Source organism: Ornithorhynchus anatinus, chromosome 9, assembly GCF_004115215.2.
Source record: "Ornithorhynchus anatinus isolate Pmale09 chromosome 9, mOrnAna1.pri.v4, whole genome shotgun sequence".
In the NCBI taxonomy this organism is placed as follows: Eukaryota; Metazoa; Chordata; class Mammalia; order Monotremata; family Ornithorhynchidae; genus Ornithorhynchus; species Ornithorhynchus anatinus.
In genome coordinates this window covers 46,687,460-46,715,202 of record NC_041736.1, presented here as the reverse complement: position 1 = coordinate 46,715,202, position 27,743 = coordinate 46,687,460, and the positions used below count along the sequence as shown (strand labels likewise).

General features: G+C 42.5%; 2 long non-coding RNA genes across 2 annotated transcripts in view; both read right to left on the bottom strand.

The window, feature by feature from the left end:
- Positions 1-2,592: 2,592 nt before the first annotated feature.
- Positions 2,593-27,743, bottom strand: part of LOC114814272 — a 55,323-nt gene continuing 30,172 nt past the window's right edge. The window contains exons 2-5 of the long non-coding RNA XR_003762045.2: positions 14,272-14,456; positions 13,267-13,523; positions 11,357-11,478; positions 2,593-2,655 (exon numbers count right to left, since the gene is read on the bottom strand). This is a non-coding gene — a long non-coding RNA (uncharacterized LOC114814272). The remainder of the gene's footprint in view (positions 2,656-11,356; positions 11,479-13,266; positions 13,524-14,271; positions 14,457-27,743) is intronic.
- On the bottom strand, positions 24,911-25,893 carry LOC120638632. Its single transcript, XR_005660394.1, has 2 exons — positions 25,660-25,893; positions 24,911-25,306 (listed from the first exon to the last, which is right to left on the bottom strand). It is a non-coding gene; the product is annotated as an uncharacterized LOC120638632 (long non-coding RNA).

Here is a 27,743-nt window from a genome sequence, read left to right as displayed (position 1 = left end):
TGGTAAGGGTCACATAGCCAACCAAAGGAACTGGGATTAGAACCCAGATTCCCTGACTCCCAGGCCTTTGCTCTTTCCACTAGTAAGCAGAGGTTTTTGTGAAACGCTTTACATTTTTTTAATGAATTTAGTAATTAAAAAGGTTATCAATCAGTATCTGTACCTGCTATATAAATTGAAACGTTAGTTTTTCACACCAAAGAATGCATGATGACTTTCACACCACACAAATTATATCTCTGCTGGCCCTCCATATCCTTGGGAATTTAATGAGACATATACAACCAGAAGACTATAGGGATAGATCTTGCTAGGACTGTTCTCCCATTTACATTCTTATATTTAAGCTTTCTAGTAGAATGTAAAAGTAAACTGCCAGAAAGGAAGAAAATTAATGGCAACATTCATTTGTGCAATATGGTACAATTTTGCAGTACAGCACAGAGATGCAGCATGACCTAGTGATAGAATACAGTCATGGGAGTCAAAAGGACCAGGGTTCTAATCTTGGCTCTGTCACTTTGTCTGCTGTGGTATTTCAGGCAAGTCACTTAATTTCTCTGTGCCTCGGTTACCTCATCTGTAAAATGGGGATTAAGACTGTGAGGCTCACGTGGGACATGGACTGTGTCCAATCTGATTACTCTGAATCTACCCCAGAGCTTAGAGCCTGGCACAGACAAAGTACTTAACGATTACCATTCAAAAAGTCAATTTTCATAGATTCTTAGGAACAAGCTTAAACATTATTTTAAATCCAATAATGTTTCATTTCAAAATTCGAACAGCAAAGTTGAAATGATTTGAATTCTATAATATTTTTCTTCAAAATTTTACTAATTCTATTCTTGGTAATAGCTTAATGACATGACTTATTTTCTCCCTTTCAAATGATACTTGTTGAGGATGAGGATCATTTACATCTATCAAATGTTCCCAAGCACCTCGTATTTTCATAACGATGATGAAAATAATTACAATAAGAATACTATTTGTTAAGCACTTACTGAATACTAAGCACAGTATTAAGCACGGGCGTAGATACTAGATAAACAGGTTGGAACCAGTCCCTGTCTCACATGAAGATCACAGTCTAAGAGAGAGGGAGAAAAGTTATTTCAGCCCCATTATATCCGAGGAACCTGAGGCACAGATAAGTGAATTGCCCAAGGTCACACAGGAGGTAAATAGCAGAGTTGGGTTTAAAATCCAGTTTTTCAGACTTCTAGATGTGTGGCCTTTAAATTAGGCCACAATACCTTACATCCAGTAGATGCCCAAGAAACACAGTGTAGCCTGGAAGAAAGAGTACAATACATAGAGTCAGAAGACCTGGATTCTAGTTCTAGCTCTCCTTTGGCCTACTGTGACCTTGGATAAGTCACTTAACCTCTTGGGGCTTTATCATTAAGTGGGAATGAAATAAACTGTGAGCCCCGTGTGAGACAGGGACTGTGCCAATCTAATAACCTTAGATTTAACCCAGTGCCTATCACGTAGCAAACTCTTAATAAATGCCAAAGTTGTTTCCATTATGACGATGATGCTACTATATGCAGAACCACCATGACCTTTTCACTGCTGAACTTTAAAGAGTTCTGTATGCCTTATTACCATCTGAATGTACCCTTTGGCCTATGATCTTTTCCTTTCTTGCTCTCCCCTGATACCCAATGTCCTTCACATGTTATTTATTTTTTGTGGTGATATTTAAAAGATGATCCACTGAGTCAAATAGATACATTTGAGTGTCCATCTTCTCCTTGAGGCTGCAAACTACAAGTTCAAATACTATGGTTTTTGTAGCTCTCTAGTAGAGCGTTGAAGTTTAAGGAGCTCGAAAAGAGATTATGCTGGGATGATACCTCTACGGTACTCAACGGAAAGGCAGTACACTCCTTTCCCTCTCAGGCTATTTATTGTATGCTCTTAGCCGACGTTTGAACGACAAATAATGCATGTGCCCTGAAGACACAAGTAAGCAAAAACAAAAAGACATTGACAGACCACATGCAGCTTGAGAGATTGGCATGTAGGGTATGATAATTAATCAATCTGTGGATGTCTCAAGCAAGTTAAATTCCTTGAGAATTTTTCTCATAAGCTGAATCAGCCCTCCTGTGCCAACAGGACTACAATCTATAGGATTCTGTTCATGAATGACAGTGGCGGCAATTTCAATGATATTTGTGAACAAGAATTTGACAACTCGGCAGATTAAATGACAACCTTTGCTTCTTGTAAACACCTGTACAGTGTGCATTGATTTCTTGGTCGTTGCTTCTTTTTCAAATTAGTTTTGAAGATTTAAATGAGAAAAAAAAGAAAAGATGAGAAAAGAGAACCTCTGACTTTTGTTTTCTCGCAATGTCAATGTAAATATTTCTGAGAAGCAATAGTCCACGGATAAATGATGGAAAGGATGAGTTTGTAAATTCAATTTTAAAAATTCGGACTCAAAATTCCATATTGTCCTTCAACTATTTAGAGGCATTATGTTCCTTTGAAACAATGTTGATTAAACTACTGAATGTGCATGCATTTTATGAAAATTGATTTCATATAGATTAGCAATAAATCACCATTACCCCAGATTCAGAGATTACACTCCTTGAGATGATTGTGCTTAACTTGTGCCTTCTCATCACGGCTGATCTGCAGTGAGAAAAATAGAGCAAATCAATCAATAATAAATTAAAACAGAATGAGAAAAATTTTAGTAATTAATACACACCGTTGGGTATTGACTGCCTGTCAATCTATCACAGTAAAATCTCCTCCACTCTCCAAAAACAAAAGAAACATTGTCATTTTGTTTGAATTTGACATCCTAGAACATTAATCCACTAAGGGGGGAAAAAGGGGTCATAATTGGACAGCACTGAATTAACAATTATTAGGCCGCGATTTGAAAAATAGAAGCATATTGCATAAATGGGTAATTCTGAAAAGAATCAGAAAACAAATATTCTAGGCTTTTTAGACCAGGTTTCAAAGCATAAAATGGAGTCGATCCATGAGTTCCCATCAGAGAGCTGGAAAATTTAGGAAAGGCACTCCCTGGGTTGTTCTAGAATTATGTGTATTGGTGTTCTGTGGCAGTTTCATATCACAACCTTTTTAATTTGTAACTTAACCTGTATACCTTGGGCTACACAATAAGCAGGAGGGTATTCAGAAATAGTTCTAAAACCCACAGCCAAGGACTTGACCAAATGATCTAAATTTTGTAGACTTTAAATCAAGCTTGTAGTTTTGCTTTCTAATGGACTTTTGGGGTAAAATTATTTTTATAAATTAACTGAACATTGCACCAGAGTCAGTGAGTGAGGAGCTATTCCTAGGAATTATAGTTGAAATTTTCAGGTCAACAGGATACCAGTGAGGTCTATTACTGGTATGCAATTGGCCCCCAAACGAGTACCCAACTCCCATAGTTTCTAATAATATCCAAAAGAATAATTTTCACAATAGGCCTCATTTTCAGGAATTATTCTGGAAGACTAGAGAGTATCAAATTCTGTTGAGCAGACTAATAGGTACATACAATTCGGTACCAACTATCTCTTTTGCATAGTATAATGTATTTACATTTTTACTTGCAAGTTTGCATTTATTGCCCTATCTATTCAGAAAACATTAAAAAGGCAAGGAAGTCAATACTCTTGAAAAACAATCTCATTTTTCAGATTGCTAGAGAGAATAATGAGAAGCAAAATAAAATGCATCACTGGAAGGCTCTAAGAAAATATGTTTATGGGGGTAATGAGACATAACTTGTTTGAAGTTGCAGTGAAATGCCTGAGCACTAGCCAGGTCATTGTTAGAGTATTAGGTACAACTTGTAAAGTACACAGTTACTGTGGAGGAGAGCCATGAAAGTTTGAGTAAGAAGTTAAGTGACTTGTCCAAGGTCATAGAGCAGCACGTGGAAGAGGTGGGATTTAATAATAATAATAATAATAATAATAATGTTGGTATTTGTTAAGTGTTTACTATGTGCAGAGCACTGTTCTAAGCGCTGGGGGAGATACAGGGTAATCAGGTTGTCCCAAGTGGGGCTTACAGCCTCCATCCCCATTTTACAGAGGAGGGAATGAGGCACAGAGAAGTTAAGTGACTTGCCCAGAGTCACACAGCTGACAAGTGGCAGAGCCTCGATTCGAACTCATGACCTCTGACTCCCAAGCCCGTGTTTTTTCCACTGAGCCACAGACTCCCCGACCTATGCTCTTTCTACTGGGCCACATGAGCACTTATTGAGTGCAGGACATTGTACTAAGTGCTTAATTTAGTCCTTATAATTGGTTATAAAAGATGTCTTGTGATCCTAGGTAAAGACAAACAGTATCTGAATAAACTAAATGATAAATGAGATGAGCTACTCTTTCCTATCTTTATCATCATCAGTATCTATTAATCAGCTACCCTGTGCTGAACACAGTGCTAAGGCACTTGGAGGATATTAAAGGGAAGTTACTTAACTGTCAAGAAGTTAAAAAAATCTAACCGGAATAAAGAAGAGATACAAATCGATGACTTTTGTATTATGAACCTCATTTCTAAAATAAAAATAAAAATGGGACATCATCTTGGGTCCAAACTATGCATTTTGAGTACTCAGACCTTGAACTCCAAGGACAAGCTCTGCTTATTTGTATAGACCCAAGTCACATCTGTCATCTCAAAGCACAAAGTAAAGCCAAAAATAAGTCTAATTGCAAATTAGCAATATCCCATTTAGTTCATTTCAATATGCTTTAATCAGAAGCTGATTAACAAATCTTCCTAAATCCCTCTAGAATGGGACATGTTGAAATCAGTCCAGTTGGGAAAAAAATCACTTATTACTGGATGACTTTGATGGATAAAAATTTGGAAGGATGCAGATAAGGCACGATCATTACACCTCAAATCAGATTAAAATAAAAAAAATCCATAGGGATTTTTTTCAGAAAACACTGAACAGTTGTAAAATAGGAAAGAACCATTGTAGGAGCATTTTATCTTCCTCATTTTCATAGTATCCCCATCATCTGTTTTGTATTGGACCTTTACTTCGTGAATTAAGTATTGGGCAAAGTGGTTACAGGAAATGGTTTAAACACAAATTTTTCCCTCAACCTAAATTATAGCCACGTGCAGAAAAATATAACAGTTTACAATGGAAGGATTGAAAAATCAACAGTTGAGAAAGCATGGATTGGCAGAATGTCTCCCATTGCAAACCCCTTCCTGCACTTCACAACTTCTCTCCCCTTTTTATTCCTCCAGAAATTCATGCTATAGGAACAGTATATTTCCTCTTCTTTACAATCACTGGCCTAAACAGTCAATAGAAATTGGTTTCGGATAATTCTCTGAATTACTTTTTTAAAGTCATTGATAAAAAATGCATTCATTCAATCCCAAATGGTCCTTCTCAGATCCCACTATTACCAGCTGCATCACAGTTTTCCTCCCACTCTCGCTGTGTTCGGTTTACATCTCCCCACCTCCTCTATTAGACTCTAAGTTCCTGAGGGTAGCTGAGCTTTTTAGCCTTCTCTTCCAAGGGCCAAACACAGAGTTCAATAAATTCCAGTGAATGAATGAGCAAATACAGATTCTGACTGACATCTCTTTTTGGTCGCCTTTCAAAGGCAAGCACCTACCACTTGCAGCAGTGCCACAGAAATATGGAAGGATGGGAATGAATGAACCAGTGCCAGGCAACTCCATTAGAATAAAGACAATATGCAGTGTGGGAAGCCGAATGACAGAGCCCAGACAATTAAAGTATCACCGAGATAAACTACAACCAAAACAGTCATATGTGGCCCAGTGGAAAGAGGATGGGGCCTGACGTCAGAGGCTCAGGTTCAAGCCCTAATTTTGCCATTCGTCTGCTCTAGGACCTTGGGGAAGGCATTTAGCTTTTCTGTGCCTCAGTTACCTCATCAGTGAAATGGAGATTAAGACTTGGAGCCCCATATGGGACGTAGACTATGTCCAACCTGATTAGCCTTGTATTGATTGTACTGATTGAGCAAGGGCCTGGGAGTCAAAAGGACCTGGGTTCTAAAACTGGTACTGCTATTTGCCTGCTTTGTGACCTTGGGCAAGTGACTTAACTTATCTGTGCCTCAATTATCTCATGTCCAACCTAATTATCTACCCCGGCGCTTAGTATAATGCCTGGCACATAGTAAGTGCTCAACAAATATCATAAAAAAAATAAAGTGATAGCTACCAGCTGTGACCTTGACAGTTCAGAACATCAGAGTTTCCAGACTTGGATTGGAAGCCCCACTCAGACATTTTTACTGATGAGAAGCCCCTCTTTCTTCTTAGTATCCTCCTCACAGATTTCACAGGTGCTGGAGCAAAGCCACCTCAAGTGCAAAAGGATTTCAGGGAGCAGAACTGGGCTCCATGTCTGCAGGTATGGCTGACGAGATCAAAGTCTTATCCACGTTTTATCTATGCCAAGAACATGTGCAGGTACAGTGATCTGGCAGGGTACGGATAACAATGATAGTATTTTTTAAACCCTTTCCATTTGCCAAGCCCTGTGTTAAGTGCTCAGGTAGGTACAAGATAATCAGATTAGACAAGCACTTGATCCTTCATGGAATTCACATCTAAGATTACCTAGTATCTTCACCAATGCGTAGTGTAGTGCTTGGCACATGGTAAGCACTTAACAAGTACCAAAATTACCATTATTATTATCATTTTTTAATGATATTTGTTAGGCACTTACTATGTGCCAGTCACTGTACTAAGCACTGGGGTGAATAATCAGGTTGGACACACTCCCATGTCCCACATGGGGCTTCCAGCAGATAAGTGGCAGAGTCAGGATTAGAACCATAGTCCTGACTCCCAGGCTCATGCTCTATCTACTAGGCCATGCTGCCCTTCTCAAGGCCTTCTATCTACCCCTTTTTTCCCTGCCCTTTCAAACTATTTTTTATTTAATGGCCCACCCTAACTTCTCCTTCCCCTCCATTCTTGGCCCTTCATCTTCTTTCAGGTAAAACCATTTTTTGGAAACATGTGTTCTCCTCCCATTATCCAGTGGCCTAATCAGTCAAAGTGTTTCTGAGCATTTACTCCATGCAGAGCACTTTACTGAGATTAGTACATGAATAGAATAAGATTAATAGCCATAATTCTAGCCCTTGAAGACCTTACAATCTATTGGGAGAGGCAGACACTAAAATAAATTGGGATAGTGGGAAGCAATAGAGTTTAAGAATATATACATAAGTGCTTTGAGGGGAAACATGTTGGGTGAGTACCTAAGTCACTGTGGAGTGAGGAGTCAAGCGCATAGTGATGCCAAAGTATTGAAGAGGGAGGACGTGGGGGAAATTAGGGAGGGCAGGTGAGAAATGATAATAATTGAGGTATTTCATAAGTGCTAATTATGTTCAATGCCCTCTGCTAAATATTGGAGTAGGTACTGAATAAACAGATTGGACATAGTCCCTGTCCCCAGAGGACGCATAGGCTAGATGGGGAGGGAGAACAGGTATTTAATCCCCATTTTGCAGATGAGGAAACAGAGTCACAGGGAAGTTAAGTGACTTGCCCGAGGTCACACAACAGACAAGTGGGGCGGCTGGAATTAGAACCCAGGTATCCTAACACAGTCCTGTGTTCCATCTGCTAGATCCTGTATTCACTTGGTGACTGCTTTCTGGCTATTCGTTGGTTGTGGAACAGGAAGTCACTTGGACAATGCAATGAAGGACCAGCCAAGCGAGGCTCGATGTGTCTGCTGGCTTCCTGATGAGTTATGGCTGAACTGAAATGATTCCCATTAAGACACTAGACTTAAGTGGTTGCACTCCACCTCTAGATGACAAAGCAGCCATTAGGAGATCTTGGATATTCAGATAGAGCCCTTCAGGATCTCTGCCAATAAGACAATCCTAATGTGTGTAATTAATTGACTTAGGCTTGCCAAATAAAGGCAGGTTTTGTGGTGGAGAAGCCCTGTGATTTGGTCTCTTAAAGGGCATAAAACCCTGCTCTCCGCTACTGTTCCGTCATATAAATGTGAAGACGGAGGGCTGCTGAATAAGATGATTCTTTTGGATGCTCAAGGTCCTCTTTAAATCCTGTCTTTGTCTGCCCCCAACGAAGAACTGATGGTAGTGTAATTAATGAGTTCATCTCCTTTAGGGTTTTCAAAGGAGCAGGACTCCATCCGCCTCCAGGAAAACATACACATGAGAAGCAGTTTGGCCTAGTGGATAGAGCACGGGCCCGGGAGTCAAAAGAACCAGGGTTCTAATCCCAACTCTGCCACTGTTCTGCTATGTGACCTTGGGCAAGTCCCCTAACTTCTCTGTGCCTCAACTATCTCATCTGTAAAATGGCGATTAAGACTGTGAGCCCAATGTGGGATATGGATTGCGTCCAACCTGATTATCTTGTAGTCAGTGAGTCAGTCACAATTATTGAGCTCTCATTGTGTGCAGAGCACTGTACTAAGCAAATACACTGTACTAAGCACTGAATCTATTCCAGCGCTTAGGACAGTGCCTGGCATACACAAATGCCATAAAAATAAAAAAACCTCCAGGCTTTTCACTAAAATGAGGATTCCTGAAGCCCGAGCAAAAGCTAAGTGAAATATCTTAAAAAATCTTTCGAAAGGCAGGCTTTGGGTCAGATGGCCTGCACAAAGAAGAGGTATTATTGAATCCCATGCTTCTCAACCTGTTAAACAATTGATTGGGATGTATAAGTGGAAATATCAAACCAGCAGAAGTGCACTCAACTCTAAAGCGAGAGAAAGCAATATGATTTCATCAAAGCTTTCAGACAATAATGTGAAAAGATTAAAGCCACTTAGATTGTCATTTGGGGATAAGGATGACAGAAAGCTAGGACCTGGCTGAGAATTAATTTATTCCCACTCTCTTAAAGTACTGGCCTCTTGATCTCTTTTAAACTTCTCTGGGGCTCTACGGCTACAGCTAGAGTAGATCAATAATAATAATAATAATGTTGGTATTTGTTAAGTGCTCACTACATGCAGAGCACCGTTCTAAGCGCTGGGGTAGATACAGGGTAATCAGGTTGTCCCCCGTGAGGCTCACAGTCTTAATCCCCATTTTACAGATGAGGTAACTGAGGCACAGAGAAGTGAAGTGACTTGCCCACAGTCACCCAGCTGACAAGCGGCAGAACTGGGATTCAAACCCGTGACCTCTGACTCCCAAGCTCGGGCTCTTTCCATGGAGCCATGTTGCTTCTCCGCACCACTGATAATTTCCTCTTCTATGCTCCCCCCGCCCCCCACATCCTCTAATACTATTTCTTTCTTTGTGTGAGCTTTAATTGACTTACTCATGGGAACACATTAAGTTGGGGCATACAGTGCTGAGGTAAGTCAGAAAATAGTGCAGGCATATCCTCAGGATATACATAATTCTGTGTCGCTGTAACTCATAATGCACCTATATGTCCTGGTCCATGTACAAGGGCTGAGCTAAGCCCCATGTGATATGTGGTGACATTATGCCACGATGTGGCTGACCAATATGATGTTGTCATTATATCACACTGTGTTACTTTCATTGGTTTGTGCCAGTCCTGACATATAACTCTTCACCAAGGGACCACAGGAGGAGAATCCACTGTACTCCTCTCACATCCAGGTCCATCGAGACCCTTCACAAGAAGGAAACCTGTTGTTCTCCTCCCCTTCCCTTGCACCTCCAGCTGGTTGGAGTTGAACTAGGTGGCAGATCAGAGAGGGAGCGGATGGGCAGCTGTGGAATATATTGCCCTGTGGACGGCTGTGGCTACGGCTTCACCTCTGGGTTCTCTGATGAGACAGAGTGGAGGGTGCGGGGCGGACAGGAGTTGAAACGGCCATCTCAACGATTGTCCCAGTTCCTCCCGAAGGACATACCTGACACACAGACCTGGCAACGGGAGGCTGTTTCTCTTTATTTTCTCTCTGTTTCCTTGGGTCTCGACCTCCCCCATCTACCCCCAAGCCTTGTGCAAGAGTGAGGGCCAGAGCTGGCCGAGGTTTCCATGTTTGGAAAGTTTGGATTTCTCCTGAATTGGCTTTCTCTGAGGGACCCCCAGCGGAAGGGGAGTGGGTGAGGGGATGTAAGGGACTTCCCCTGCAAGAGGAGACACAAGGTGTGGGAGTCGGGGCTGGAGGGGAGTATCAGGATGGGAAGAGGTGGGAGGGGTAGGAGTATTTGTCTTTCATGTGTAGTTTACTCAATAAGGGACCTCCTTAGCCTGAGGCCCCAAATTAATCCAGCCTGCATAAATGATCAAACATTAAGCATGTCTTTCTGAGAGACTCACTCATTTTAGCCATTGTTCATCTCAACAATGAAACAGATGTTAAGTACACAGCTGTGAGTTGAGGTAATGTTCAAGCACCCTCAGGAATATTATGAAATATAATCATCATACCATGATTATCTAGATTATTATCTTATATAAGTGCTGTTTGCATTGGCCTGACAGAAAAGGGGACTCTTGGGGAAGCGTGGATCTCCTGCTTTTAGTTTCCAGGCTGGTATGGAGTTCAATTTGGGGGTAACAGTCCTCACGATTCTCCCCTCAGTACAAGTGACTGTCTGGTGACATTGCACTGCCCTCTTGAAACTTACATCCCTTTCCTGCATATTCACCGCTCCCAACTTTTTGCCATTTTCTGACAGACGACAGACGACAGACGGGGAGACAGACGGCAGAGCGAAACAGAACAAAGCCAAAACAAGACAACATTATCACGATAAATAGAATCAGAGGGCTGTACACCTTATTAACAAAATAGGGTAATAAAAAATATATAAAAGGTTCCCAAGTCCATCTGTGGGTTCCTTCCCTGACTGAGAACAAAGAGATGAAGTTACTCCTCCACACTCACCAAATAAGAAAGCAAACTCAGAAAACCCTAGATCTCAGCACTCTGTTCACCAGAGGAATCGTTTGTAAAGAGTTCACTCACTTAGAGTCAGACTGGAGGAGTGAACACCTGAGAAATTGTGTTCACTCCTCCAGTCTGACTACATGAATGAAAAGAAAAGAAAACACTGGGTCAAAGGTGAGGTTCACTGTCCAAAAGTAAGACTGAAATCAAGGAGGATGAGAGGACTCAGGTAGCAATGTCAGGTTGTAGGACAATTAGGGAAAAGTGAGAAAAGTGAGATGAAAGGACATTAGCAAAGGACATCACCTTTTGGTGACAGAACAGTGAGGAGGTTATTTAATCTTGAACAAAAAGATGAAATGATGGAGTCCAAGGGGAGTATACTTTAGCAATCAAGGAGCACACAAACTCCATATCGATGTTTCAGGGCTCATCATTATTCATAATGAGTACCTTCTATAAGTGTATAACTCCCATCATCCAAAATCTTCTCAAGGTCCGCGCTGCAGTTGGCTACCTTGTGCCCTTTCTTCCCTCAAGAGAGTACAGATAATGGAGAAGCTTGGAGACTACTCCTAAACAAGAGACAGGAACACAGAACTTTGGGATGTGTAGGGAGGGCCACTTTTCATCATAATTTGTCACATTCTTCCTTTTGCATTTGGGAAGACTCTGCAACAAAACATCCCTTGGCTACATCCTGAATTAATAGCAGCTAGCTACCACTTGATGTACCCTCCCAGCTGTGCAGTCTCAAGGGGTTGCCAACAAAATGCCCATGCCCTGTCATCACAACCTTGCTGTGTAACCTTGGCAAAGTCATTTAAGTTCTCTGAGCCTCAGTTTCCTCATCTGGAAAATGAGGATGAAATGCCTGTCCTCCCTTTCTCTCAGCTTGTGAGCCCCGTGTAGGACGAGGGTTGGTCTGATCTGACTGTACTGTATCCATCCAAACATTTAACACAGTGCTGGGCATATAGTAAGCGCTTAACAAATACCTCAATTATCTCCCTATCCAGATGCACACAGCGGCATATGCACAGAAAGATGTTTATACCCAAAGAATTCTAGGGGAGCGCTCTTACCAGTTATTCACCTGCCTCCAGTCAAATCTTTTTGTAGGGCTCTCTGCTGAGGTTTAGGGCTCCAAGTTGTGGTTTCCTCAAAGCATCTTTTTTTTTAAATGGCATTTGTTAAGCACTTACTACATGCCAGGCACTGTACTAAGCACTGAGATATATACAAGGTACTTTCATTAGACACAGTCCCTGTCCCATATAGAGCTTACAGTCTTAATCCCCATTTTACAGATGAGGTAACTGAGGCAGAGAGAAATTAATTAACTTGCTCAAGGTCACACAGTGGACAGGTGGAGGAGCAGCAATTAGAATCCAGGTCCTTCTGACTCCCAGCCCTTTAAGTGCTCAATAAATACCACTGATTTACTGATTGCACTCAACAGATGTTCAATATATAATAATAATGTTGGTATTTGTTAAGCGCTTACTAGGTGCCGAGCACTGTTCTAAGCGCTGGGGGAGATACAGGGTATTCAGGTTGTCCCACGTGGGGCTCACCCACTTCTAATCCCCATATTACAGATGAGGGAACTGAGGCACAGAGAAGTGAAGTGACTCACCCACAGTCACACAGCTGACAAGTGGCAGAGCCGGGAGTCGAACTCATGACCTCTGACTCCGAAGCCCAGGCTCTTTCCACTGAGCCACGCTGCTTCCCCATATATATATAAAATATAACATATATATTATATAACGTAATATATAACATTACCACCACCACCACTCCTACTAGGTTCAGTGGGAGATGAAACTAAATGTCTATATAAGACAATATGTTGGTATTTGTTAAGCTCTTACTATGTGCAGAGCACCGTGCTAAGCGCTGGGGTAGACACAAGGGAATCAGGTTGTCCCACGTGGGGCTCACAGTCTTTATCCCCATTTGACAGATGAGGTCACTGAGGCACAGAGATGTGAAGTGACTTGCCCACAGTCGCACAGCTGACAAGGGGCAGAGCCGGGGACTCGAACCCATGACCGCTGACTCCAAAGCCCGTGCTCTTTCCACTGAGCCACGCTGACAATATGTGTTTTTTACATTGCGGGTGCTCCACATAGGAAGTTGGTGGTGGGAGTGAAAATACTGCTAAAAGGGGAGCCAAAGTAAAAATCCGATTAACAAGAACCCAAACTCTATAAAGGAATAGAGACAAAGCAACCGATCAGAGGACCAATAGATGGTGCTATCGTTATATGCAAAAACCACCGGCAGTCATTGAAGAAAATCTGGTGAGGAAAATAAAAGGACCCAGCCCACCCAAACTTCTCTTTCTTTGAGTATACCTTATAAGGAAGGTATGTGCAGTTCTCCGTCTCGCTGGCCAAAAAGTAAAGAAATAGCTTAAAACGCCCTTTGGGGGCTCGTTTCAATTGCCAGATTTTCCTTCCAATCCTGTGCTTCTTCTCTGACTTGAACAGTACACCACCTTCTTATATTCAGAAAGGAATGGCAGTGGAGGTATGTCAATTCTGAATAGCACATTCACGCTTCAGTGGGTTCCTTCTAGGCTTAGAAGGACTTGGAAAACACCCCTCCAAATCTGCAAAACACAAATTGCGATGGGCTTTTCTCTCGAGAGGGCTAAGAACGAATTGGCAGGAAATACTGAGACTGCTCGCTAGAATTTCAGTTCGCACAGCTTTACTAAGGACAATTTCCAAGTTCTTGGTGGGGACTGGGACGGTTAAACCTAGCGGTTCTCTGAGGGTGAACACTCTCTCAGCTTCTGCGTGACTCAGATTCTATCCTGGAATTTCTGTGAAATTAATTCGGAAACCCATTTAAGGTGACAAATTGGGCCGATTTTTCCTTCCTGCAGCTCACAGCTCTCCTAAAACCATCACTGGTTAAACTCCCATCAGACTGTGGTGTTGGGTCGGTGAATCAGAAAGCTCAGGAACCTAAGAAGGGAGATCAGAAGCAGCATGGCATAGTGGATAGAGCACAGGCCTGGGAGGCAGAGGGACTTGAGTTCTAATTTTGGTTCTGCCACGTGCTTGCTGTGGGACCTTGGGCAAGTTACTTCACTTCTCTGTGCCTCATTTACCTCATCTGCAAAATTGGGATTTTAAGACTGTGAGCCCCATGTGGTACATGTTCTGTGTCTAATCTGATTAGCTTGCGTCTTCCCTATAACTAAGTAAAGTGCCTGGCAAATAGTAAGTGCTTGATAAATATTAGAAAAAAAAAGAAAGCACAGCTTAAACCAAGTTGAAGGGGCTGTGACAAGCCTTTTAAACCTACCAATTCCATCCTGGAATTACTCAGTGCCATGGGATATTCCTTACCTCTAGAATGGATCTTAGAACAGGGATCTTCTGGGATCTCCTTCTCAACAAGAATCTCTTCCGAGAAATAAGGGCACAGACCATTTGGGGAAGGTCTTGTTGGTCTGTTTAGCTGCTCAGAGTAGCTGATCTGGGGACATTCTCCCATGTCATCTCTGGCTTGCATCATTGGCAGGGGGGTGCTGCTGTAGTGGTGAAGAAAATGGAACATTTTCACTCATTGCTGTCAATTGCCTGTTGAGGAGAAACGTAAACAGCATGGACAGCTGCCACTGAGAAACTGATTTTCCATGTGAAACGTATTTGCCTGTTGAATTTGGGAAAATTGCAGATTTCACAATAATACTTGTTGACTATTTATGGCATATCCATATTGTGTAGAATGTGCAGGGAATATAACCATGGTACAACACACAATCCCCAACCTGGAGTAATAATACCAATAATAACATTTGTAGTATTTGTTAAGCCCTTTTCTGCGCTAAGTACCTACCCATGCCTTACCCATGCAATCAGTCTACCCCCTAAATGTTTCGGTATTCGTCATACCCCGACCACACAGTACTTAGGGGAAGCAGCATGGCTTAGTGGATAAAGCACAGTACAGGGACTCAGAGGGACCTGTGTTCTAATCCTGACTCTGCCGCTTGTCTGCTATGAGACGTTGGATAAGTCACTTCTCCGTGCTTCAGTTACCTCATCTATAACATGGGGATTAAGTTTGGGAGCCCCATGTGGGGCAGGAACTGTGTCCAACCTGATTAGCTTGTATCTACCCCAGTGCTTAGTACAGTGCCTGGCACATAGTAAGCACTTAAATATTATAAAAAAGAGAGACGGTCCTGCTGAGTCTTATCCCCCATAATAAAGCAAAACCGCAACTGTGGCAATTCTGTGCCAGCTGGGAGACAACAGCATCTCTGTTAAACAACTGTGTTGTACTCTCCCAAATACTTAATACAGTGCTCTGCACATAGTAAGCACTTAATAAATACCATCAATTGATTAATTAGGCAGACTTTCCACGTACGAGACTAGGAAAACTCCCTTGTGGCAGGGTTTTCACAAGATCGCAACACCAAGAAAAAAGGAACATGGCATCAGGTAAAAACCAATGGCACAATACAGCAAGAACAATCTATACATGCACACAACGGAAAGGGATTTTCAGTTGGACACTGGTTCTGTCAGATAATATCACTGCCAAGTGCATCACCTTTAAAGCTACACATACTCTCCTGAAAATTGCACTGCAAATAGCAATCGGTTCATGGCACTGAGAGCCTGTTTCTAAATACGACAGCCAGTTGTCTCCAGAGAGACTCCTTCAGGTGATCCAAAAATCAAGACAGGAGTCAGTGCCACAACACAAACTGCAAAAGCACAGTCTAGTTTGAGGTTTAGAAGGACAGCTTTATGTCTCCTGAGCATAAACTATTACCCTGGACCAATCACTTATAACTCACTGTGCTGCCATTTTTTTCAAGGTATTTCACTAGTATCTCATAAAGATTGGTAGAGTGCTTTTTGAGATCACTGGTTTGAAAGTACAAAAGAAAAAAAATATGCAGCCTTAATCCAACTCTGCTTGAGTCATTGCATTCTGAAAGTTCCTGCCCAAGTCATTTTAGGGTCAGTGCAGTTATTAAAGCAAGTCTTACAGGCTTTGATGATAGGAGGAGAAGTAATGAAGATAGTAAAGTAATCTGTGAGCTTTTAGCTGAATTTAGTATACATTTTAAGTTTCATCTGATGGATATCTTGTTTGCTACAGCATTAAAACTTCTTTTAAATAAGTGGAAATATCCTTCTTTGGTTTCATATGATGAATAGCCAAATTTGATTTTAAGTGAAAGCTGAGATTTGATTGACTAGCAAGACTTCCAGTAAGCAAAATAATCTTCCAATGACTACATGCCAGGGACAAGAAAGCTTCTTTTCATAACATACCCAACTCCTTCCTGCAGGACAGTACATTTTATAACTGGAATTTAAAATATAACAATTAGAATTGGCATTTCAAATTCCAATTAATAAATCCCTAGCCCTGTGATCAAAAGCAGATTAAACAGACATGATGCCTTTTTTTGTTAATTTTGTGGATTACTGAACAGAAAATACTTAACAGTCAAAAATTCTATTTATTATTACATTCTCTATCACAGGAAATTAATTCATCTCGGTTGATTCTTGTATTTTCCAGGGAGATGTGACTTGTTTGCTTCGTACTGGATTCTCCCACCCTTCTCCGACAAAACCAGAGGAAGGGCTATTGACCTGACTTTTTTTGTGTGCGGAAAAGGCTTCTACAAGGACACTGGCACCTGGAAAATCCTCTCTCCATTCCCAATTCCCCCTTGCCCCTGGCTTTGCACCTTTGGGTTGTTTGTGGTACAGGGCAGGAGGAAATAATACTATGGTGTCCTTTTCCTGACCTCATGGAGAAAGTGATACCTCCCTATGACACCTCCCGCTCCCTGCTGTTTCAGTGAGCATTAATGACGGGGAGGATGTTGAAGGAATGAGAGTATCCTCCAAGTTGCCCAAACTGTAGCTCTAAGGAGAGCTGAAATGGAACAGTAGGAACCAGGGTGGGTAAACCATTGAAGGAAAACCTCCAAGGGTTAGGCACAGCAGGGGCGATTGGGGGTTAGTCAGGGAAGACCATCTTTATGGGCAGCCATGCTCTATTTTCAGCTGGTGCAATATGATCGAAGAAGGACTTTAAGGGACTGATAATTTCTTAGTCTTTTTTACATTAGCTGGAGGGAGTTTTCCATGCACAGGCTAACAATGTGCTAGTAATACTGCACCAATGTAAGATGAAAGACTCCTGAGCGTGGGAGTGAGCGAGAGAGAGAGAGGACAGCGTGGAGATTCACAGAGGCTGGATTATATTGTTGTCTGTTGGGCAAAAATTCATCCAGGGGCAGTAGATGAGTCCTTTTTGGAAAGACCACACTTGTTTGCTGTAATGCCTGCACCCAATTGCCAGTTCCTCTCATACCCACTACTCTGACACATCTACTTAGCCTGCTACCTAATGCAATTAATCAATCGATTACTTTTATTGAGTGCTTACTCTCTGCAGAGCACTTTTCTAAGAACTTGGGAAAGCACAAGAGGGGTAGTAGGCATGATCCCTGCCCTAAAAGCATTTGCAAATCTATTACATACTCCCACCTTACTTTGTTTCTGACAGTCCATGGTCCCTGTTTACAATCACTTACTTTGTCTCCTGCCTGAGGATATCATCTCTACTATACCCTTACCCTTAGGCCTTCCAAGATGTTGAGTGGCAATTCCATTGTGAAAAAAGATAATTGCAATGAAAAGAGTATTATTATTATTGTCTTCATCATCACTGTATATGTTAAGCACTAATTATGTGCCAAGCACTATTCAAAATACTGGGGAAGATACCAATTCATCAGGTTGGACATAGTCCCTCCTTCTCATCAGACTCACAATCTGAATAGGAGGAGGGATGGGTACTGAATCACCATTTACAGATGAGAAAACTGAGGCACAGAGAAGCTGACTGTAAGCTCCTTGAAGTCAGGGGTTGTGTTTACCAAGTCTGTTGGACTGTACTCTGCCAAACACTTAGTAGAGCGCTCTGCCCATAGTTAGTGCTCAACAAATACTACTGATTGAATGACCTCGAAACAACACAACCTCTAAATGATTAAGAGCAGATATAACTTCTCTATAGCTATAGCTTTATTTCAAGGGGAACACCTTGGATTTAGGAGAAAATCTTTTAGATATGAAATAAGATGAAAAATGTCGTAGTTACTTAAGACCTTTTGAAACAGCCTTGTGCCTTTGTTAGTAGAAAATTACTAACCAGAAAAACTCAGTGGTGAAATTCCAAGCCAAAATAAAGAGATTGGATTTCTTCCCACTAGACTATCCGATGCATGATGTAGCAACGTCTCTAAGTTCAAGCTGTGCCTGGGCCTCTTGTTTTATGCCAGTTGAGAAATCAGATTTGTTGTATAGTTCCTAGCATGATGATTCATTCTCCCAAAGAGGTTATTACATGCTTAGGCATATTTGGAAATGTCTCTTACTTTTTCTTTCACACTTGAAGGAAATGTGGCTGCATGCTGTGCTTCTTGATTCTTAAACCTCCGGTGAGCAAGGCAGAGGGAAATCAAATCCAGCACTGAAATACAGCCATGTGCGTAAAATTTGCCACCATTCTTGTGGATCTCCTGCTTGCCTTGGTTGTTTCCATTACTCTCTATTCCTCCGTGTGTTTGTTGGTGGTCTCCTGCCTGGTTACCTTTGTCCTTTTCTCTTATCGCAAAAGACAAATAGGCAGAAATTGGGATTCAAATGACAGAAGGATTTGGATCCTGGGTACCAATACTCTTCCAGGGCAGATACTTGAAAAAACATAGACTCAGCAGGACCCAGGATACTTTTTCTCTCTTTGCTGCCGGAAGGAAAGGAGGCATCTGTGCTGAGACAGACTATTCTTTGGACGTAAGGACAGAAGTACGTGTCGCCGGCAGAAGAAGCATATCTGGAGGTGGTAAGAAACTTGCTAGAAAGTAAGGTAGAGTTAAATTTTTTTTTTAGAGGAAGATCATTATTAATTACCTAAAAAGTAGGTATGGTATGTTCTTCAGTGTTCAAGGACTAATCAGGACTAACCCCACCCTCAGTCCCCCAGCCCTTGAGTACATAACCGTAAATTGTTTATTTCTATTAATGCCTGTCTGCCCCTCTAGACGGTAAACTCATTTTGGCAGGGAATATGTCTTTCAACTCTGTTGTATTTTGCTCTCTCAATCATTTAGTCCAGTGCTCTGTACACAGTAAGCCCTCAATAAACATCACTGATTGAGTGAGAGGTGGTATACAGGCCCCTTGCTTCTCCTCTTCCTGCTCTCTCAATTTTGGCCATTTCAGAAAGTTATTACGGATAGGAAGAAGAAGTGAAATCTCTATTTATTTATACATAAATAAATTATTTATCTTTTTATTTAGGAAGAAGTGAAATCTCTAAATTAGTACATTTTGCCATTTGTTAGCAACTCTGATAAAAATAGTTTTGGCTGGAGGAAAAAAATCAATTAGTTAATCACTGATAGTTTTTGAGTGCTGCTACTGTGTGCAGAGCACTGTACTAAGTGCTTGGGAGAGTACAATACAACAGAGTTGGTAGACACAATCAGTGTCTTCAAGGAGCTTACAATCAAGTTGAAGCTACTGTGGTCCTTGGATTGTTTGTGGATTTGGGTTGTCAATAATCTCCACGATTCCAAGATGGATGAGTAATTGACAAGGAGTTGGAAAATCTGGAGGCCTAAGGCGAGAGTCATACCTGAAGCAAAAGATTCCACTGCTGGAATCAGCCGCAACAGTTTGGGGGCCGTAATACATAGGATAAATTGCAAGAAAAAGGTGCTTTGTGGTTCATATGGTTCCTCTAAACATATATTTGGTGAAACAGCAGAATAATACTGAGATAGATGAAGCACTGCTCTGACCCATATCTTAGGCTTATATAATCTGACAATAATAAATTAGGAGAAACACTCTGCAGCCTTTGAAAAAGGTCTATTATCATTGTAGCATACGATGATGAAAAGAATCCTTAGGGTTCAAATGGCACATTTTATGCCATATATATTTATCATCTCCTTTTTCTTAATTCCCTCACCCTAATGAGTGGAAGTCGATAGATCTGCTTTTTATTGGTTTCCAGAATACCGTCTGTGTCTGCCACCACCACGAGCTGATTCTAACATTGTATGTTGCCGGTGGCAACAAACTAAACCTCTCATAGTGAAAGGTACTGTAATGGGTAATAGAGGTTAGAGGTACCACCCACAGTGTTTGGTTTCTAATACCGTAAAGTGTCTCCATGGTAAATTGGCAGTATTCTAAAAACTGCAAAAGTATTTCAATTGATATGAATGTGAATGCACAACCTGTTTTTTTTTTCTTTTAAGAAAAGGTGTTAAATCTCCTGTGGTCTCTAGAGTATTCAATAGAAAGCAATATATGTGCTTATTCAAGGAGAGCATCAACCATTTTTGTTTAAGAAAAAATTGCCCTTTAAATGAAAATAACTGTCAAATGTGTCCCTGTTGTTGTGAAGATATGCAGGGGTTCACTGGAAGAATGCGGTCAAAAATGCTTCCAAGCTAAGGGGCTACAACCAGTAAACTCTCATGAGTTAATGAGGCTCCACTTTGCTTGAATCTTCCACAAGGAACCCTGGCATGTTTTTTCTGAACAGTAGCAGAGTCCTCATGAACCTTACAAAGTGACTATCCCTTGACCCTGTCTGTTTACTTGCTCTGATGCAGGAAATCATGGTCAGATGTGATGATAAATTAGGTAAAAGGAAGAGAAAGTTTAAATTGCTTTTAAATGACTTCCTTAATGAAATTTCCTTATGAAAATTGCATCAATGAAGTAGCCTATGTAAGCCTCTGTAATTTGCCTTTACACAACTTGATGCCAGCGTACACATGGCCCATATCTAACTGCAATATTTCATGTGGCTTTTGGAAAAACCTTCATGGAGACTCCAGGTCTAATGAGAATATGTTGCCTCTGTCCTTCAGAGGCAGGGGGCCTTGAAAGCTTTCCTCTGGGATTCGATTGGGATAAGGTGCTTTGAATTGGACTATTCCAAAGGCAGATAATGTTGCTTTTCTCTTTGCATATTGCAGGAGTTACGATCTTGAACAAACTTGCATTAAGGAAAATTGTAACTGTGGTACTGCACACATCCCTTGACCCAGCACTGTGTTGCCTCTTCCAACCAAGTGCCCTGCTCTACCCAGATAGACATCTGTTACCCTCAAAATGTTCCCTAAAAAATTCCCCTAAAACATTTTATCACTAACATACTGTGAAAAACACATGCTATAGGAGTCTGACTGCATTCTGACTGCATTGGCCCAGCCTTCATGAGACAAAATCCACATTTATCTCCCCCAACCCCCCTGTTCTTTAATCAGTCAATCAATATGTAGTATTTATTGGGCACTTACTATGTACACAGCACTGTGCTAAGTGCTTAATGCTGTGAAAGCTTCTACTGCAGAGACTGCCCTGAGACTGTTTAGAGTAGCAAAGGGGCAGAGGGACAGGGCAGGTAGAGGTACAGGACTGGAGGTCCATATGGTATATTCGTCACCAGCAGATATTTTGTGCCAAAGACTGGGTGTGGTTCCTGCAGATTCAGGTTATAAAAGGAACTTTTCTTTTGAAACATCTTTTCCAAAAATTCCCTTTGCCCCTACTAGAGCAAGCCAATGTTTCATGTTGTTTCCTAAATGACACACCCAAAGGGTGTTAAAATAATAATAATGTTGGTATTTGTTAGGCGCTTACTAAGTGCAGAGCACTGTTCTAAGCGCTGGGGTAGATACAGGGTCATCAGGTCGTCCCACGTGAGGCTCACAGTTAATCCCCATTTTCCAGATGAGGTCACTGAGGCACAGAGAAGTGAAGTGACTTGCCCACAGTCACACAGCTGACAAGCGGCAGAGCTGGGAGTCGAACCCATTACCTATGACTCCGAAGCCCAGGCTCTTTCCAGTGAGCCAGTAGGGTCCATGTGTGAATTTCAGATCTCTGAACTCTGGATTTGTCCTGGGCTTTCCGGGAGAGAACGACTGCTATTTAACACCATATATATTCTCCTAAGCAGTTCAGTGCGCCGTACAGAGTAACTGCTTAATGAATATTATTGATTGTTTATCAACATCTGGGAATCAGCTGTTATCGTTGGACAATTAAAGCTTCATCCTTCCTGTATGTATCTTTCTTTTTAAAATGTAGGGCTTTTTCTGGATGAATAAAGAAAATCTTGTTATCCACTGCCACCTGTTACCATTCTCTTGGGTACAATCTAGTTTTGTGGTTGAAATATATAATCTCATCATGATGCGTTGTGACACTCCTGTGTATACTTTGAATGAGAATCTTAGCAAGATAGGAAATCTGCTCATAGTCCCATTTCCATGGGATTTTTACTAGAGTCCTCAGGGGGTAATAATGATAATAATTGTATTTAAGTGCTTACTTTGTGTAAAACACTGTGCTAAACTAGGGTAAATACCGTACAATCAGATTAGACCCAATACCTGTTCCATGAGGGAGTCACGGTCTAAGAGAGAGGGAGAGGAGGTATTTAATCTCCATTTAGAGGTGAGGAAACTGAGGCACAGAGAGACTAAGTGATTTTTCTCAAGGTCACACAGCAGGGGTGAAGTGGTAGTGTGTAAGTGGTGGAGTCAAGATTGTAACCCAAGTCTTCTGACTCCCAGGCCTGCTCTTTCCACTAGGTCAAGCTGCCCTTTTAGAAGATCTCCTTCTCTCCCCACAATCCTGCTTCCGTTCCTCCTCGCTCTCAAGTCTGCTGAAACCTCTCTGCAGTCTCAGTTACCTTCCTTTCTTCCTGGGCCCTTGCTGGTTGGGCCAAAGGAAGAGACTGAGCATGACCAAAGGACTGTTCCACAGTGCCATTAGCAGGGCAGCTCCTCTTGGAGGAGATTGGCTCGTGTGACTTTCGGGAGGTGAGGTTCTTGTTTCCAGCAGTGAAGCTTCATCGGGGTGCCCAGCAAGAAGGCACTGCTGTTGGACTGTCCTTGACTCACGTGTCTGGTTGTGTGTCTGTGGGGGGGGTGGGGGTCTTCTTACAACCTAAGTGCCTTCCTGTCACTGGGGTCCTATACCCTTCCGTACTGACACGGCCCTTAACCGTGAATCACTGTGTGCCCAAGGATATAGCAATGATTGGCGTAGTGGATAGAATCCGGGCCTGGGAGTCAGAAGATCATGGGTTCTAATTCCGGCTCCTCCACCTGTCTGCTGGGTGACCTCGGGCAAATCACTTAACTTCCCCGGGCTTCGGTTACCTCATCTGTAAAATGGGGATTGAGACTGTGAGCCTCACGTGGGACTATGTCCACCCCGATTTGCTCATAACCATTCTAGCGCTTAGTACAGTGTCTGGCATATAGCAAGCACTTAAATACCATAATAATAATTATTATTATTATTCCTCAAAAACATGGATTCATCCTAAACTCTTGTGCCTTGGGGTGTTTCCCATAGGTTTATAAGCAGTGTGTTAGGTTGCAATCCAGAACCATTCCCAGTCACGGTGCCTGGGTCCTATAGATAAGTAAAAATTATCCTGGAACCCTAAACTAACCTTATCCCTATCCCTAACTTTCCCTTTGTTTATTCTACTCCCTTGTTCCTAGGGACTTTCCTGTTCTCCTGTGCCCCAAACTTGACCTCCTCCTCCTCCTGGATCTTCCCATCTCTACAGTGCAATAGGGTTCTCAACTGTAAGATCCATTAAGTCAGGCTTTCACTTTCTTTTTCCCCACTCCCACAACATTTTCTCATCGGCCCCTACTGCATAAATCCCTACTTGTAAAAAGGAATTCAGGGAGATGCATCTACTCTTTCAAGCCAGTACAGAACCCTTAGGTGTCCTATAGTTCTTCTGGGGCCTGACATTAGGAAAATCATTTAAATTCCCTGTGCCTTAGTTGGCTCAACTGGAAAATGGAGATTAAATACCTGTTCTTCTGTGGGATAGGGACTCTGTCCAGCCTGATTATAATAATGATGGAATTCATTAAGCACTTACTGTGTGTTAAGCACTGCTCCAAGTGCTAGCGTAGATACAAGCTATGAGATCGGACACAATCCCTGTCCCACATGGGGCTCACAGTCTTAATTCCCATTTTACAGATGAGGTAACCGAGATGCAGAGAAGTTAAGTGACTTGCCCAAGGTCACCCAGAAGACAAATGGTGAAGCTGGGATTAGAACCCACGTCCTCCTTTCTCCCAGGCTTCTGCTCCATCCGCTAGGCCCCTCTTTTAGCCCAGTTCATCAACCAAAGGTATTTACTGAGTGCTTACTGTGTGAAGAGCACTGTACTAAGTGCTTGCAAAAGTACAATATGATCGAGTTGGTGGTCATGATTCCTGCCCACAAGGGGCTTACAGTCCTCAGGGGTAGAGAGACATTAAAATAAATTAGAGATAGATGTGAAAGTAGAGTATAAAGAAATGTGCATAAGTGCTATGGAACTGGGGTGAGTATTAAAAGGGTTTTAAGAGGACATAGCCAAGTTTAGAGGCGAGACACAGGGGAGGGCTGGTAGGGGAAATGAGGGCTTAGTCGCTGAAAGAATCTTGGAGGAAAAGTGATTTTAGGAGGGTTTTGAAGGTAGGGAGAATAACGGATTGACATATATGAAGAAGGAGTAAGCTCCGGACCAGAGGGATGATGTGGGCAAGAGGTTGTGATAGCAAGATGGACAAGATCGATGTACGGAGAATTGGTGTTAGAGGACTGAAGTGTGCAGATTAGCGCTTGGCACATAGTAAGCACTTAAATACCACAGTTGTTATTATTATTATCATCATCTACATAGGCAGCTGAAGTAAAGGCCAATTTGCCTTCGCAACAGACCTTTTACCAAAACTTCTGATTTCTTCTCCATGTACACTGTCCAAATGTCTTCTGAAAATCTTTTTCTAGGAGCTACTTTACGGGACAATGCCAATTTGCACTGAGATACAAAATTTCATGAAAGCATTCATAACTATTAAAATGCATTTCCAACATACAGGCCCAATTACCCAGCTCATCAAAAATTTAATTCAGACAAAAATGACTCACACAGATGTTCAGTCATTCTCCTGGGAATGTTGTTATTTGGAAGGTCAGGTGCGTTCAAACATTTAGGGAGATTTACAGTCTTGTTGTCAAGACAAATTTTTATGCACATAAATATAAGTAAATGGATTAACGAAAGCACGTTAAATCACCATGCGACTTGAAATTATACAGAAGGATTAAATCAGAGGTCTTGAGGAAAGTCGGCGAACGTAGTTAATATATGTACTGCCATCTCTCTCCCATGTTGACTCTCTCAGAATACCCGCGACCAGGTCGACCTCATTATTTCTGTGGAAATACGGGATACCGGGACAATGCCCACGCTTGTGCTTCTTCCTATTCCTCTAAGTGACTGAATGATGGGAGGGGAGAAAAGAGGGAAATGAGGTGATTAAGTCCCCTTGCATTCTGGGCAATTCAAACTATAATCCCCAGATTGTTCTGGGTCCTAGCTGAGTGGGTAGCAAGGACATTTCAGCACAGAAAGTCCATAAGCAAGAGCATCTAGGGATGGGGAAAAGGCTGTCTGCCCAATTTAGTCACGACAGGATCAACTTGGGCTATTGATTGCCCTGTTGGGGACTCCCAGGATGTGTGACAAAATGCACCAATGTCCTCACACTCCTGGATATTGACAGTCCAAGGAAGGATGTCCCAGAACTAAGCCTCTGCTTCCAACACCCAAATTAGAATGGCAAACCATACCTTCATATGACGTGGAAGCTTCATTTGGGTTGGTAAACAGTGGGACCAGTGAACTCTTCCTTGTCCCTTCAAACAGCACCTGAACTCGAGATGTGGCCGTCCCAGCCAGATCACTTGGTCTCATGGCCCGGTTTTAGACCGTGGGAAAGGGAAAAAGGGAGAGAATTTAAGGTATGCAACTCCCGACTGGTGCAGAAATTCCACACTATAGAAGGCCTCCCCTCACTCCCGAACCAAGCCTAGTAGAAGCAGCATGGTGTAGTGGATAGTGTAGGGGCCTGGGAGTCAGAAGATCATGGGTTCTAATCCTGTCTCCACCACTTATCTGCTGTGTGACATTGGGCAAGTCACTTCACTTCTCTGTGACTCAGTTACCGCATCTGAAAAATGGGGATTGAGACTGTGATTGGACGGGGACTATGTCCAATCTGATTTGCTTGTAACCATCCCAGTGCCTAGTACAGTGCTTGGCACATAGTAAGTGTTTAACACAGACTGTAGTCATTAGTAGTAGTAGTATTAGTATTTATTAAGTGTTTACTGGGTGCGGAGCACTGTACCAATCACTGAGGAAGAATAAAAGGGTGAGAGTTAGATATGGGTCCTAGTTCTCAGGGGCTCACAGTCTCAAATCTAAAGAGAAGCAGCATGGCTCAGTGGAAAGAGACTGGGCTTTGGAGTCAGAGGTCATGGGTTCAAATCCCGGCTCTGCCACTTGTCAGCTGTGTGACTGTGGGCAAGTCACTTCACTTCTCTGTGCCTCAGGTACCTCATCTGTAAAATGGGGATGAAGACTGGGAGCCCCACGTGGGACGACCCGATTCCCCTGTGTCTACCCCAGCGCTTAGAACAGTGCTCTGCACATAGTAAGCGCTTAACAAATACCAACATTATTATTATTAAAATTGAAAAGCAGCATGGCATAGTGAATAGAGCGGGGACCAGGGAGTCAGTCATGGGTTCTAATTCCGCCTCCACCACTCTTCTGCTGTGTGACCTCGGGTCGCTTCTCTGAGCCTCAGTTACCTCATCTGTAAAATGGGGATTGAAATGAGCCCCACGTGGGACAGGGACTGCATCCCACCCTATTTGCTTGCATCCACCCCTGAACTTACTACATTGCCTGGCACAGAGTAAGCACTCAACAAATACTATTATTAGTATTACTATTATCATTAATAAAACAAGGTGGGTAGGTTTTCCTCAGAGTGCTGTGACACCAGCACCCTGCAGGAACGAGGCAACGCCAGGCTTCGCCCCCTCTCTGGACTATGGGTGCCCTTCCGCCGGTGGCTGCGAGTGGTCGAGAGGCAAGCGTGCCTGCTCATGTGTCACCCAGAGCGGCCAAGGCTGTGTGGGTGAGGCTGACATCTAGCTTGTGCCGGCTGTGGTAAGAGACTCTGTACCACCAATGGTGGAATCTGAGGGGGCCCCACTCCAAAGGGCCAAAAAGATCACCCACCAGCCCAAGGGACAACTTGCTGAGTGGCGCAGTGGGCTAGCTTTGGGTGGGAAGGAGGGCTACTTCATATCATGGGCGTCGGAAAGTCTTGAAGTGCTTCCTCCCTGGTTTGGCAAAATTGTAAGCTCCGATTCTACCAACTCTACTGTATTCTCCCAAGTGTTTAGTACAGGGCTCCATGCACAGTAAGCGCTCAGTAAATACCCCTGATGGATTGATTCGTCCAGATCTAAAGCTGGCTCTGCCTTTGAGTCTGGTTGCCTGTGAGCCACCAGTTCTGCTGAGGTTCATCCAGCCACACCGTGACAAATGGTGGCCCCCATCTTGTGCGGGTATACGGTGAGCCGCCCCATATGTCCCATCGTTGCGCCGTTACAAAAGTCCAGCTTCCGCTCTCCGATTAGCTCCTTCGGACATGTAACTTTTGGGTTTCAAAAACATTCAAGCAGCAAAGTTCTCCAGGCTTTTGCTGCCCATTGCTTGAAAAGTGTGCACAGTGAAAAAGAAACTGATTTCTCTCTGGGGAAAATACTAGTATTACTCATCCTAACTAGGAACAATTCTTGAAGAGTTTAATGCCCTGGGCAAGGCACATTGGAACATTGATTAGGTATATTTTTAT